The sequence below is a fragment of the Calliphora vicina genome, chromosome X (assembly GCF_958450345.1).
Source record: "Calliphora vicina chromosome X, idCalVici1.1, whole genome shotgun sequence".
Classification (NCBI taxonomy): Eukaryota; Metazoa; Arthropoda; class Insecta; order Diptera; family Calliphoridae; genus Calliphora; species Calliphora vicina.
The window spans coordinates 8,465,162-8,479,891 of NC_088785.1; the positions used below are offsets into that span (position 1 = coordinate 8,465,162).

At 29.1% G+C, this 14,730-nt stretch overlaps 1 long non-coding RNA gene across 1 annotated transcript in view; it reads left to right on the forward strand.

Moving 5' to 3' along the window:
- The first annotated feature begins 7,944 nt into the window (after positions 1-7,944).
- LOC135962837 (uncharacterized) overlaps positions 7,945-14,730 on the forward strand; it is a 139,347-nt gene continuing 132,561 nt past the window's right edge. Inside the window, exon 1 of the long non-coding RNA XR_010576701.1 lies at positions 7,945-8,129. This is a non-coding gene — a long non-coding RNA (uncharacterized LOC135962837). The remainder of the gene's footprint in view (positions 8,130-14,730) is intronic.

Consider the following 14,730-nt stretch of genomic DNA (forward strand, 5'->3'; position numbering starts at 1 on the left):
TTGATTTTGCAAAAAAATTCAAAAATTTTAAATCTTGAGTTACAAAATATTTTTTTTGATAGATATCCCACTCGCATCCCACTAAGCGACCATAGGAAAAGACCTAAGCTTTCTTAAAAAAAATAAAAAAAAAAAATAAAAAGGGCCCATTTTGAAAAAAAAGTCAAAAATATTTTTGATTTAAAAAAAAAAATCAAAAATATTTTATTAAATTTTTTTAATTTTTTTTTTTTCGAAAGATTGCATAAATAGCTATCTAAACTATTTGGGACACATTTTGCTAAGAACAATAGGTAATAAGTTATATGGATAAAAAAAAACACCTGTTTGACCAAAATGTAAAATTTTGACCTCCTATAACTCAGAGAGTTATCGACCGATCTTGTTGAAAAATGGTGTCCGAATTACTATCCAATAGAACTAACATTGGTGCAAATTTCATCGCGATCGGAAGACATCGATTTCAAAAGTTGGTTCACTTGACGTGAAATGCCCCATATATAGAATTAAACTTATTATCGCTTTAAATCAAAACAAACAAGAAAAATATAAATATCGTAAGAGAAAAGTTTTTTCCATAAAAGTAGCCTAATATAAAAAAATATATCGTAAACGCCATAATTAATGCACAATGTGAACAAACTATAATTTCTTTGCTGCCAATAAATAGCTTGAACAAAATTATAATATATTTCATCAAAACATTTTTAATTCTATGTATAAATTTCAAAATAATCAAACAAAAACCTTCTCCTGTAAAATTTGTGTTTTGTCGCTTACGATATTTTGGCGCTAAGGGCTCGATATATGGGCCATTTCATGTCAAGTGAATCAACTTTTGAAATCGATGTCTACCGATCGGGATAAAATTTGCATCAATGTTAGTTTTATTGGTCAAATGTCATAAAATAATAAATAAACTGGTACTTCGGAGAAGGGCCATAAAATATTTCCACTTGATTCCAAAAATTTGTTTCTGGGGCACCTGATATTTTAACAATGAAAATCACGTGCGCTGAAAACTACCTCTAGGATTGACTAAAAAAGCCGCAAGATACAAAACTCAGACAAATTTTGGGGGTGGAAAATTAATAGCGGTCGGCCTCATATTGCACCCCTCCAGTGGCTATTATCGGTCAGTTGTTGTGGTTTTTATTTTTAAGGTTTTATAAACACTTACACACAAATATGAAAAAAATCAATTTAAAAACATTTGTCTTGAGTTACAAAACATTTATTTTGATTGATATCCCACTCGCATCCCACTAAGCGACCAAAAAGGTTTTAAAGGAAAAGACCTAAGCTTTCTTTTGAGAAAAGAAAATTAATAAAAAAGAGTCCATTTTGGAAAAAAAAAAGTCAAAAAGGTTTTTGATTTTTCAAAAAAAAGTAAAAAATTGTATGTCTTGAGTTACAAAACATTTTTTTTATAGATATCCCACTCGCATCCCACTAAGCGACAAAAAGGGTGTTAAAGGAAAACACATAAGCTTTCTTCTGAGTAAAAAAAAATTAAAAAATGGGTCCATTTTTTTTAAAAAAAGTCAACAAAGTTTTTGATTTTGCAAAAAAATTCAAAAATTTTAAATCTTGAGTTACAAAATATTTTTTTTGATAGATATCCCACTCGCATCCCACTAAGCGACCATAGGAAAAGACCTAAGCTTTCTTAAAAAAAATAAAAAAAAAAAATAAAAAGGGCCCATTTTGAAAAAAAAGTCAAAAATATTTTTGATTTAAAAAAAAAAATCAAAAATATTTTATTAAATTTTTTTAATTTTTTTTTTTCGAAAGATTGCATAAATAGCTATCTAAACTATTTGGGACACATTTTGCTAAGAACAATAGGTAATAAGTTATATGGATAAAAAAAAACACCTGTTTGACCAAAATGTAAAATTTTGACCTCCTATAACTCAGAGAGTTATCGACCGATCTTGTTGAAAAATGGTGTCCGAATTACTATCCAATAGAACTAACATTGGTGCAAATTTCATCGCGATCGGAAGACATCGATTTCAAAAGTTGGTTCACTTGACGTGAAATGCCCCATATATAGAATTAAACTTATTATCGCTTTAAATCAAAACAAACAAGAAAAATATAAATATCGTAAGAGACAAGTTTTTTCCATAAAAGTAGCCTAATATAAAAAAATATATCGTAAACGCCATAATTAATGCACAATGTGAACAAACTATAATTTCTTTGCTGCCAATAAATAGCTTGAACAAAATTATAATATATTTCATCAAAACATTTTTAATTCTATGTATAAATTTCAAAATAATCAAACAAAAACCTTCTCCTGTAAAATTTGTGTTTTGTCGCTTACGATATTTTGGCGCTAAGGGCTCGATATATGGGCCATTTCATGTCAAGTGAATCAACTTTTGAAATCGATGTCTACCGATCGGGATAAAATTTGCATCAATGTTAGTTTTATTGGATAGTAATTTAGACACAATTTTTCAACAAGATCGGTCGAGAACTCTCAGAGTTAGAGGGGGTCAATTAGTGTTTATAAAAAACCGACTTTTTAAAAAACCGGGTTGTCGGTTAACCGAAAATTGGACTTTTTTAGAAAACCGGTTTTACTGTTAACCGATTTCGAAAAAATCGGTTTAACCGGTTAACCGACATGAATACATTTTTATATGTAGAAAACATAAAATATCCAATAAAGTATACATACTTAGCTTTAAACATTTTAGTTTTTAGTAGTCAGGAATGGTTAATATTTAATAACTTCCATTTTATTTTGTAAAAATGTGAAAACTATTATCTAAGTCAAATGGAATTGAGTATAACTATGTTACTAAATATGTAATACTTGTTTTGAAACAAAATGTTCCAAGACCGAAAAAGGACCAATAAGATGCAAACGCACTTCTTCTTAACTGTGATTATTTGTAATTATAAATCATACCAAATAAGTAATAAATAACACAGTACAACATTTTTCAGTCCATTGCTTTGGGACTCAATTCTGACAATTAGAGGGTGCTGTGGCATAATTGTTAGCGCGTTTGATCATTAAGCATGATATGGTATTTGTGGCCTGGGTTCGATTCCCAGCCGCTGTCAATCAACAACATCAGTTTATAATAATTATTAGTTTACTAATAACTAATATTTATCACAGCGCCCTCCTTCGGTGGTATAACACTAAAACGCCACCGAAGTAAAATAATTAAATAAAGGTTGTTGGCTTGACTAATGCGCCATCTCACCACCACAGGCGTTGCAACCTGCACTAATAACAAACATAACGCGCAATTGCAGAGTTGTCAATTAAAAAGCTTTTCTTCTCCTTTCACCACCTTTTCTTCTACTCTCTATCCCCTTTCCAAAGAAAGTAACACAATTATATATAGGCATATTAATTGCCTGAGTGTTACTTCTCTTTAAAAAAAAAAAAAAAATTGCACGTGAAAGTAGCCCCAAAAATAAGAACTTCTGTATCATTAGTTTTGTCAAGTTGGCTGCCATAATAATTTAATGGCCATACGATTCATGTCACCAAAATAAGACCCGCATCCGAAAATCACTTTAAAGTGAATAAATCTGTTAAAATGATGGTATAGAAGCAAAATTCATAATAAATAACTTTCATATAAACACAAATCACACGACCTAATTTCATGGTGTTCGGTCCATAATTGGATTTGTAATCCAGTTATTGAGCAAAAAGGTGAAAAATTGGTAAAAAATTTAAAAAAATGGGTATTTTTGCGATTTTTAAGGCACTGGATGCAACTTTTTTGGGTAGGTATGTTCCGTACTTTTCTTCTACTATTCAATATCTACAACTTTTCTTCAGCCACAAAAGAGATATTCCGTACGGTATACGAGATATAACCGTGCTAAAATATAGAAAAAGTGATAAAAATCCACCTTGAGGAAAAAAAATTCGTATGGCCATTAAATTATTACGGCAGCCAAATTGACAAAACTAATGATGCATAAGTTCTTTAAACGTTTTTAAAATCTAGGATTTCAGAACTTTTTTGTCTCTCCTGTTATATTTCTGAAAATGAACTTAGCACGTTTGTACACTAAGCTAACGAAACACACTAATAAAGTCAAATTTATTGAAAGATTTTTTAATTCAAATTAACGTTTGGTAAAATCATCACTAAATTTTTGATGAATAATTAGTAAGATTTAGCTTAAACTTCTAGAATTATGCGGAATTTAATTTTTAATAGTTTCATTATCTGTAATTGATTCTGAAAAAGTTTCTACGTAAACTCATCATCCTCAACTATTTCGAATCATTGTAATTCATAAAAAAAATATCCAAAGAGGTTATAATGTGTATACTAGGGTGGCCCTTAATAAACGAAAGTTGGATTTTGGCCATTCTCACCCTCCAGTTTGGTGAACATTAGCAAAAAAATCATCCTGAAAAAATTTTAGGTAAATCGGTTGGGGTTAAGACGTGCCGCAAGCCCTCTGAAGTTTTGAGATGCATTTACAAGGGGAAAAAATGCATTTTTTTCAGTTTTTGTAAAAATTTTGCCATTAAAAAATTACTTTTGTAATTTAATTTAAAAGAATCGAAATGTGTACGTAATTGTCGTTCTAATGAGACATAAAAAACAGAAATCGGTCAAAAAATGTTAAAGTTATTAAAAATTCGCCAGGCCATTAACGTGTCTCAGGCCACTAGAACATGAAATGTAGGAACAAAATTAACATATTTTGAGAAATATTAAAATAAAAGCTCATTTTACTTAAAATATGTCCATATTTACTTGTATATGAGTTTTTGTCTTCGTAGGATACCGTTAACCTATTCTTAGGTATGAACAAAAAAATTTAATTTTTTTAACGGCAGTTTCAAAACTCCATTTTCAAATTTTTAAAAATTTTGTTAAACAAATTTCAGAATTTTTTGATCATCTCATTGGGATTTATTAAGAGTATAATAGGGAATAAAAATGTGAAAAAATTATGAAAATATCTCTTATAGTTTTTCCGTACCTGCGATTTAAATTTTGAAATTTTCGAGAAAAACCAATTATTTGGCAATTTTTAGGCCAATGAGCTCTATTTCCTTACTCTTATGAATTTTAAGTAAAACCTATTCAGAATATTATAGTCCAGATAATTCAAAATATACTCTGAAACTTCTACTAAAATCGGAAGACGTTAACCCTTAAATCGTGAAGGTCAAAGGTAAAATTTTTCAATATTTGGAATTTCTCTTGGAAAGATTTCGAAATGATCGAAATGTTGTATATTTTTGGGCCGATTTTGATGAAATTTAACAAAAATATAACACAAAGCCTAGTATTTACAAAAGCGATTTAATTCCCTATTATACTCTTAATAAATCCCAATGAGATGATCAAAAAATTCTGAAATTTGTTTAACAAAATTTTTAAAAATTTGAAAATGGAGTTTTGAAACTGCCGTTAAAAAAATTAATTTTTTTTGTTCATACCTAAGAATAGGTTAACGGTATCCTACGAAGACAAAAACTCATATACAAGTAAATATGGACATATTTTAAGTAAAAATGAGCTTTTATTTTAATATTTCTCAAAATATGTTAATTTTGTTCCAACATTTCTTGTTCTAGTGGCCTGAGACACGTTAATGGCCTGGCGAATTTTTAATAACTTTAAAATTTTTTAACCGATTTCTGTTTTTTATGTCTCATTAGAACGACAATTACGTACACATTTCGATTCTTTTAAATTGAATTACAAAAGTAATTTTTTAATGGCAAAATTTTTACAAAAACTGAAAAAAATGAATTTTTTCCCCTTGTAAATGCATCTCAAAACTTCAGAGGGCTTGCGGCACGTCTTAACCCCAACCGATTTACCTAAAATTTTTTCAGGATGATTTTTTTACTAATGTTCACCAAACTGGGGGGTGAGAATGGCCAAAATCCAACTTTCGTTTATTAAGGGCCACCCTAGTGTATACAATGACTATAAATAACATGAGATTTATTGATTTTAATATCAAATTTTAAAAACCGGTTAACCGAGTGATATAATTCGGATAAACCGGTTAACCGAAAACCAACATTCCAAATTAACCGGTTTGCAAAAAACCGAGATTTTGATGAAAAACCGGGTTTTCGGTTACCCGGTTATGAACTCTAGGGTCAATATTTTACATTTTGGCCAAGCAGGTGTGTTTTCTTATCCATGTAACTTATTACTTATTGTTCTTAGCAAAATGTGTCCCAAATAGTTTAGATAGCTCTTTCTTCAATCTTTCGAAAAAAAAAATTTTAAAAAAAAATTTTAATATTTTTTTCCGAAATCAAAAACTTTTTTCACTTTTTTCTCAAAATGGGCCAGTTTTTTCTTAAAATAAAGCTTAGATATTTTCCTTGAAGACCTATTTGGTCGCTTAATGGGATGCGAGTGGGATATGTTTTTAATTTGCCCATAACATATTTAACTTCGGATTTATATAATGATATTTCAAAAATTATTTTGTCTGTCCATGGTTTATATAAAAAGCAACTTTTGCAATACGTACATACACATAATAGCGGTATTCACTGTTAAGTGCGAATGGTCTAGCATCATTGCAAATGCAAAATTTTACCGTAATCCAATAACAAAATACACACAAAAACCTTTACAATTTTGCATTTGCAATGATGCAATACCATTCGCACTTAACAGTGAATACCGCTAATATGTTTATGTACGTATTGCAAAAGTTTATAGTTTTATATTATAAAGCAATACATAATATTGGTCATCATACCATTATATTTACCAGAAACCATATAGCTTTCTATGCAAGAAACAGTTCAAATCTTCGAGTAGCAAGATACAGATTGGAAACTACAAAACAACGAGTAGAATATATGGGTTGCATAGAATTCAATAATCTTCCACAATATCTAAGAAATTTAGAACGAATTTCTGTTTTTAAAAGAAAATTAAAACAATTTCTACTTCAAAATATTGAAATGCTTCTTTTTTAAATACAGTGCACTCGCGGTAACGTGAACTAAATAAAACCAAGGGAGTTCATGTTAGTGAAATTGTTCACCTTTGCGATTGTCGAATTTCATGGGAAAAAATATAAAATTTACACGCTTAAACGTGAAATTCTTTTATTATCATTTTCATTATTAAAATATAAAACCAAAAATTGTTGATTTAAATGCTTTATAAAACAAAACGAGATCACGAGAAAATATACATTGAAATAAAATTACATATCAAATAAAATTACTTACTCGTTGCCATACACAAAAAAATAATTTATAGGATACAAACACTTTTTATATAGGGTATTTCCAAAACTTTAAAAATCGAATTTAATGTATGTATTTTAGTGTTTCAGTCAGCTTAGAAAACAAATACAGTGAAAAAAATTGTACACGTTATAGAGCTTTCTGATTTTGTTCACGTTACAGAGTAGTCAATGTAAACAAAAGCTTGTTCACGTTAGGCGGTGTTCACGTTAGACGGCGTTCATATTACCGAGAGTGCACAAATAATCACTTTATATTGTAAAATTGTTGCTTTTTTATTTTATATTTATAAAATTGTATAAATATTTGCACTGCATTATTGCCTCAACAATGTTATCGTGACGCATAGGCACTAAATTTTATGAATTATTATCATTAAAAAAAAACTATTATATTTGATTTCGATTATAATTTCCGTCGAACTTAAATAATTTAGGTAATTCACATACCCATTCAATCGATGTGAATGGGTATGTGAATTACAAGAAACAGCTATTTATTATATTGTTCAGTTCTAAAAAATAAAGTATCTCACAAATGCACCCATGTCCTTTTTATTGATAATGTATACAAATTATTCGTATGTAGTGTATGAACTTCATTAATTAAAAACATATTTTGAATTAAACAATAAATTTTAATAAGCTATTTTTCTTCAACAGTTAATATATAAACCACTGAGAAAAAGTAAATTTAAACAAAACAAAACCTAAAAAGTGCAAAAGTAATGAATAAATAAAATTACATGACCAACTTTAAATTTCAAAAAATAAAAAACAGTAATAAACCAAGTGCTAAAGTTATAAAGATTAGAACGAAAAGAGAAACGGAGACTTTGGCGAGAGAAAATCAAAACATGACTCTTGAATGTGAAGAGCAACACGATGTAATTGTTTATTTTGACAGCAATACTAAATTCCAAAACATTTTTATAATTTTGTATATTTTAATAATAAAGTTGTTTGTTTGTTTGTTTTTTTTTTCTCTTTTTAATTTTGCATCAAATAAATTAAATATTCAATATTGTACTGAATTAAATAAAAGTATACTTATTTACCATAATGTACTAAAATTAGATAAAACTTTTTGTATTATTAACAGAAAATACAAAAAATGCACCAAATTTGTGTTTATACCAAAATGTAATGTACTGTATTTTCAAAAAATTTTGAATAGTAAAGTTGTTCTAAACTTTTGGTAATATACGAAAATATTTTTTTTCCAAAAAATGAAAAAAACAACTATGGAAAAAAATAAATTTTGTTTACCAAAAATATTTAAAATTTTTATTTTGAAGTATAATTTGGTGTTTTTTTGTTTTTTGTTGAATGTCACATAAAAATAACAATCAATAGAAAAAAACACAAAAAAAGAAAATATTGTTACGAAATTGTACATGAATTTAAATATAACTGTTTTAACGGCTGGTTTAAAGTTGTATAATGCTTCTCAAGCAGCAGTGCCTCTCAAACTGTAACACATTGAATAAAAGCTTTGAGTTGAACATTGTTTGTAAGTATGGCAACACTAAATAATAATGATTAACATCGAAAGCTTTAGAATTCGAATATTCCAGTTTGAAGATGATGGTAGAAATAGAGCTTTCTAGATGGTAATGCAGTTACCGTGAGAACACCAAACTAATAAGTCTAATTTGAAACATCGTTAAGTAAAGACATCAACTGCATTAAAAAGTGTGTGTGTATTTCTGCGACTTTTTAAACGTGTATAAAAACACTGAGAGACTATTTAAAGTGTTGTTGTATAAATTTAAATAAATACAGAGTTGTTTAATTTTAAACTACTAAACTGCTTTTTATTTGCAATCAAAAGTATCCGGTTTATTTAAAGGAAATAAACCAACGTTTTAAAAAGGTTAAAACGTAACAATTGGTGTCAGAAGTGGGATTCCAAATTATAAGCATGAAGTTTGAAGAACTAGAAGTTGAACAACTCAAGAGAGAATTGTGTAAGTTGTAGTTACCTACAACCAGTGTTGCCATATACTTTTTGAAGAAAACTTTTTATTTTTTTCAACAAAAAAAACTTTTTTTAAGTACATAAAAAATTACAAAACCCAATTCGTACATATAGAGTAAGTTCGGTTATATGGTATAGGCGGGTAATGTGGTATAACTACTTTTCTCTAAAACTAAGAGCATAGAAGTAACGTTACCAAGTTTAACCCTTTAATGCATATTGTTGCCAATTGTCTACATTCCAGTTCCAATTAATTTTAGACGAATATAACCTTGATACTAATTCAGAAAAATCAAATGGAGTACTAAAAGTTTCAGTTAAAGAAATTCTAAATCAAACTAAAGCTAAACTAAATATAATAAATAAAAGTAAAAATCATGCATTTAAGGGTTAAGAGTTTTATGATCTCAGAAAATTAACATTGGGTGAGTGTACTTCATTTTTGCAGGTCATGGAAATAGTCGTTGTAAAAAATCAGCGTGATCTTGTGATAGACTTTTTTTGTGATCTGTTAAAAATTATTTTTTTCTAAAATCACGTGTTTTAAACTTCATTAATTTAATTTTAAAGTCAAATGGGAATATTTTGCTATTGAATAACACATGCAACAATATAGCATATTTGGTGTAAATATTTAATTTTATAATAATTTAAATAAACCACGTCGTCAGCTAATGTGGTATAGTTAACAAATTTCAAACAAATAATATGCAAAAGAAATGTGAAGTATGAAAATGGGCAGCGGAAGATTTGAAGAAAGCTATCTGAGCTATTAGAAATAACAAATGGACATTTTTTCGCATCAGTCATTTAATGTCTCCTACAAAGCGAAGAATGTATTGAGGAGCTTCTGGTAAGCTTGGTCAGCCGCCAACTTTAGTCGCATCCATTGAATGCGATAAATAAATAAAACGCAACTCATTTACAAATTAAAATACTATGCATCGGTTATGTGGTTTAGCATACAATATTAACAGAACATGGTATACCACATTACCCGCCAATTTTCTCAATGGCTTGTTTATGGGTTTTTTCTTTTTCCCAAATTTCTCTAAAACTTGAACTTAAAAGACTTTTTTACTTTCATGGATATAAACCGAACACTTGTAGTAGAACACCAGCTGAGAACTGTTCCAATCAAATTAAGATTTTAAAAATTATAGTCAAATAAAAACAAGTAAGAAAGTAAGGTCGGTCAAGCCCTACCATATAATACCCTACACTAAGTAAAAGAGCAAAAACATTTTTCTTTTAAAATTTCAATAATTTATATTTTTGAGTGATTTTCGGAAGTGGGTTAATATGGGAGCTATGACCAATTATGTACCGATCACTATGAAATTGGGTCGAAATATTCACTATTTCGCTACTGATAAAACAATGTAAACTTTTAAACTTCTGCAAGAAAGAAGTGTAAAACGAAAATAATATTTAAAAGAACGATGTAAAAATCATCCTGTTTACAGTTATTTTATTTTTAAATTCTGGTAATTTTTCACAATTTCTTTTTCTAAGTTTTTCGCATAATTGCTTTTTTTCAAAGTTAACGAAAATGGCTAAAGTTAAGATTTGTGAAGACTTAAAAAATAAAATAATTAACGATTTTAAAGCTGGTTTAAAATAAAAAAGTATCTGTGACAAATATTCAATAAATAAAAAAAACTGAACATTTAGGTGGTAGACCTCGTAAGACTACTCCTAGACAAGATAATTTAATAGCGAGAGAGTTCAAGAAATTCCCAAAAATAACTCCTCGACAGGTTGTTAATAGCCTAAAATTTGAAATAAGTACCCGAACAGTTAGTCGCAGGTCAAATGAGGCTGGTCTTGGTTGCTATCGTCCTGTGCAAAAAACACTCATTTCTAAAAAGAACCGTTCTGCTCGTCTACAATTTCCCAGGGATCATTTAAACTGGTCGATACAGAAATGGAATACTGTCCTCTTTTCCGACGAATACAAATAAAATTTAAGAGGCAGTGATGGGAGAACATTTGTAAGACGACCAAAGGGAAAAAGATTAGATCCAAAGTACACAAATAAGACTGTAAAGTTTGGCGGTGGCAATATTATGGTATGGGGATGTTTTTCAGGGCAAGGTATGAACCCAATTCATATTATAAAAGATACCATGACAGGTATAGGATACAGAACCATATTCAACGATGTTATGTATCCATACGCTGAGGAAAATATGCCCCTAGTTTGGAGATTCCAACACGATAACGACCCTAAACACACCTATAGGGTTGTAACCGAGTGGTTACAATCCAACGAGGTACGTGTTTTGAAGTGGCCTTCCCAATCGCCAGATCTCAATCCCATAGAAAATCTATGGGAAATTGTAGATCGTAAAATAAGGACCCAAAATTACACCAGGAAGGAAGATTTATCGGAGGCGGTTATAAGGGAATGGCAAAATATTTCAAAGGAGACCATTGACTCTTTAATTGGTTCAATGCATCGTCGATGTGTAGCAGTTATAAAAAATAAGAGATAACCAACAAAATATTGAGTTATTGCAAAGTTTAGACCATATTTGTTAAAATAATACCGAAGTTTCCATTGTTTTGTCAATGCCGTAATAAAGTAATCTTTTAATTTTGTTTTCTCATTTTTAGAATTTAATTAATTATGTCCTTTGTTTTTTGTTAAATTAAGTTAATAAAAGTATACAAATAAAATACTACAAAAATGTTAAAATTTTTTAAAAAAATATTTCAGATTTTAGGCCACTAATGAAATATTTGAAAAAGTTTCCATTGTTTTGTCAACCATTGTATGTCTATATGAAAGTTAACTATGTTGAATTTTGTGTCTATACCAACATGTTTAAGCGATTTATGCACGTTAAAGTGATTTTAGGAAGCGGGTCTATATGGTAGCTATGATTTATTATGGACCGATCGTAACAAAATTTGGTGACATGAATTTTGTATACATAAAACATATTTGGATTGGAATTTGTGGAGATACATATATAAATTAAATATTTATGACCGATAAAGTATGGGAGCTAGGAGAAATAATGGACCGATTTCAGCCAGTTTCAATAGGCTTGGTCCTTGGGCCGAAAAAATAATATGTACCAAATTTTATCGAAATATCTTCAAAATTGCGACATGTACTCTGCGCACAAGGTTTACATGGACAGCCATCCAGACGGACGGACATCGTTTAATCGACTCAGAAAGTGATTCTAAGTTTAAGGTGGGTATAAAACTAATATTTTTGGGCGTTACAAACATCTGCACAAACGCATTACTCTACCCCGGCTTGCGTCGCTAATTGGGCCTGGAGAAACGCGACGCAAGCCGAAACGACGCAAAACGAAACAGGATTTTCCATACATTTGTATAGATTTTCATTAATTTGGTTCCGAGATTCTAACTGAAAAAATTGATTTTTCAATAAAAAATATTTATATATTTTTTTTTTTAAATAGTTCTTATTATTGTAAAAATATAAAAATTTTACATAAAATTTACATCACATCTTTGACTATGTCAAAAATTTTCACGTCATAAGTTAAAGGTTAAGTTAACTTTAGTCATCTAAATCGATTACACTGCGGAACAGAGATTTTGGTGCCCAAGATTTGAACTACGTTTTGTATAAGTTGATGAACCCTCATTACTATGTTATACTTGTTTTTTTCCATTCAGCTCGCGTTTCCGAAATATCGCGGTTTTTATATTTTCATTGAATACCCTATTTTTTGGCGCTTTTCTTCAAAATTTTGGGTAATGCAGCTAAGAATGTGAAAAATATTTTGCATGAGACTGGTCTCCGTAAGCATATGCTTCTTTTGAGTATAATAATTCTAATGAATGTTTTGGCATATTTGTCTGATCTTTCAGGAAAGTCTAAATTTGACTCTTTTAGCTTTATCCTTAATAAAATTGTGCATTATGAAAATTTTAAATAAAAATTTAGCACTGCAAAATTTTTAGGTAGTCCTTAGTCTTATTTCTTAATAAAATATTGCGAATTTTGTATTTACGTGATTTACAACGTTTTTGGGGAAAAAATCTTAAAAATTTTATTAAAAACACTAGTATTTTATAGAGAAAAATTAATTTTTACAAACATATAGATTTATTTCTACATTATATATCCAGGAATTGTCTAAGTTGCGAATTTGAATACCAAAGTAAGCAAAATACAATTGGAGAGCAGTGTATGTAATTGATTTTCGCTGATCTTTTAACATACATATATTCGCCACAAGTGTGACAAAACATATTAGGATCTTTAACACAGCATCTCATTATATTTATCAAAAAAAAGGAAATTAAAGCAAATTTTTATTTTTGAGGCGTTCAGAAAAACGGGCCCTTACCTAACCGAAATATTGATAGTTTAATTAGTTTTTTCTTATAATTTATAAAAAATTCGGAGATATTTTGTGATCAAGCTAATCTAAAAAAATAAATCTTTAGTTTATGTATAATTCAAGTTACGAACATTTGTATGATTTTTTTAATACGAAAAACATATGAAAAATATTGGAAAACTTTGAGTTATTTGCCAAATAGTTTAGTATATTTTCAGCGAATTTTCAATATTTTTATATAAATTAGTTTATGGATATGATTTTATTGTATATAGTGAAAAAATTTTGAACCCTTTTACCATAGGTCAAACTTATAAGGATGAAACTGAAAAAAGATAATTTTCAACATCCTTGCGATATCACCTATATCTCCTGAAATTTATATAAACAAAATTTATGTCAAAGAAAAGATAATTTTGTGTAGAATACCAGTATAAAAATGCATTTTTAATTTTAGTCTCCATTTATGAAATAATCAAACAAAAAGAGAAAAATATACAGAATAACCAAAAAAATTAAAACCGCGATATCTTAAAAACAAGAGCTGCGCAAAAAAAACTAAAGATAGTTTTGACTATGGAATGTACCATACATGTATTATCAAAAACATTTTCCGCGGCACCAAACCAAAATGTCAATTTTGTTCCTCTGTGTTATCATTTCAACTGTGGGATTTGTCATTCGTGCTGATTTTGTTATGTACTTGTCTAACTGTTTTAGCTTTGTACAAACATTTTCATATTAACGACGCAAACTTAAACAAAAACGACGCAACTTCGAAGTCACAGAAATTTTAAAAAGACACAACTTCGAATTTGCACTAGACTTAAACGGGAAATCCCCTTTTTCTGTTTAGCTTTTCGTATTAACGACGCAAATCGAAGCACTAACGACGCAACTTCGAAACATGTGACGCAAACTTAAACAAAAACGACGCAACTTCGAAACGGACGCAGAACGAAGCGACGCAAACCGGGGTAGTGTAAATGTAAACACATACATACATACACAGGGAAAAACAAATAAGCAAGAAACTCATTTTTTAAACTTTAATATTTAGTTTTTTTTATAAATTTTTTGTTTGCAATATACGGGTTGTTATATTTATTATACCCTTCACCATCGTGAGAAGGGTTTAAGTTTGTCATTTCGTTTGTAATTTCCACAATATAA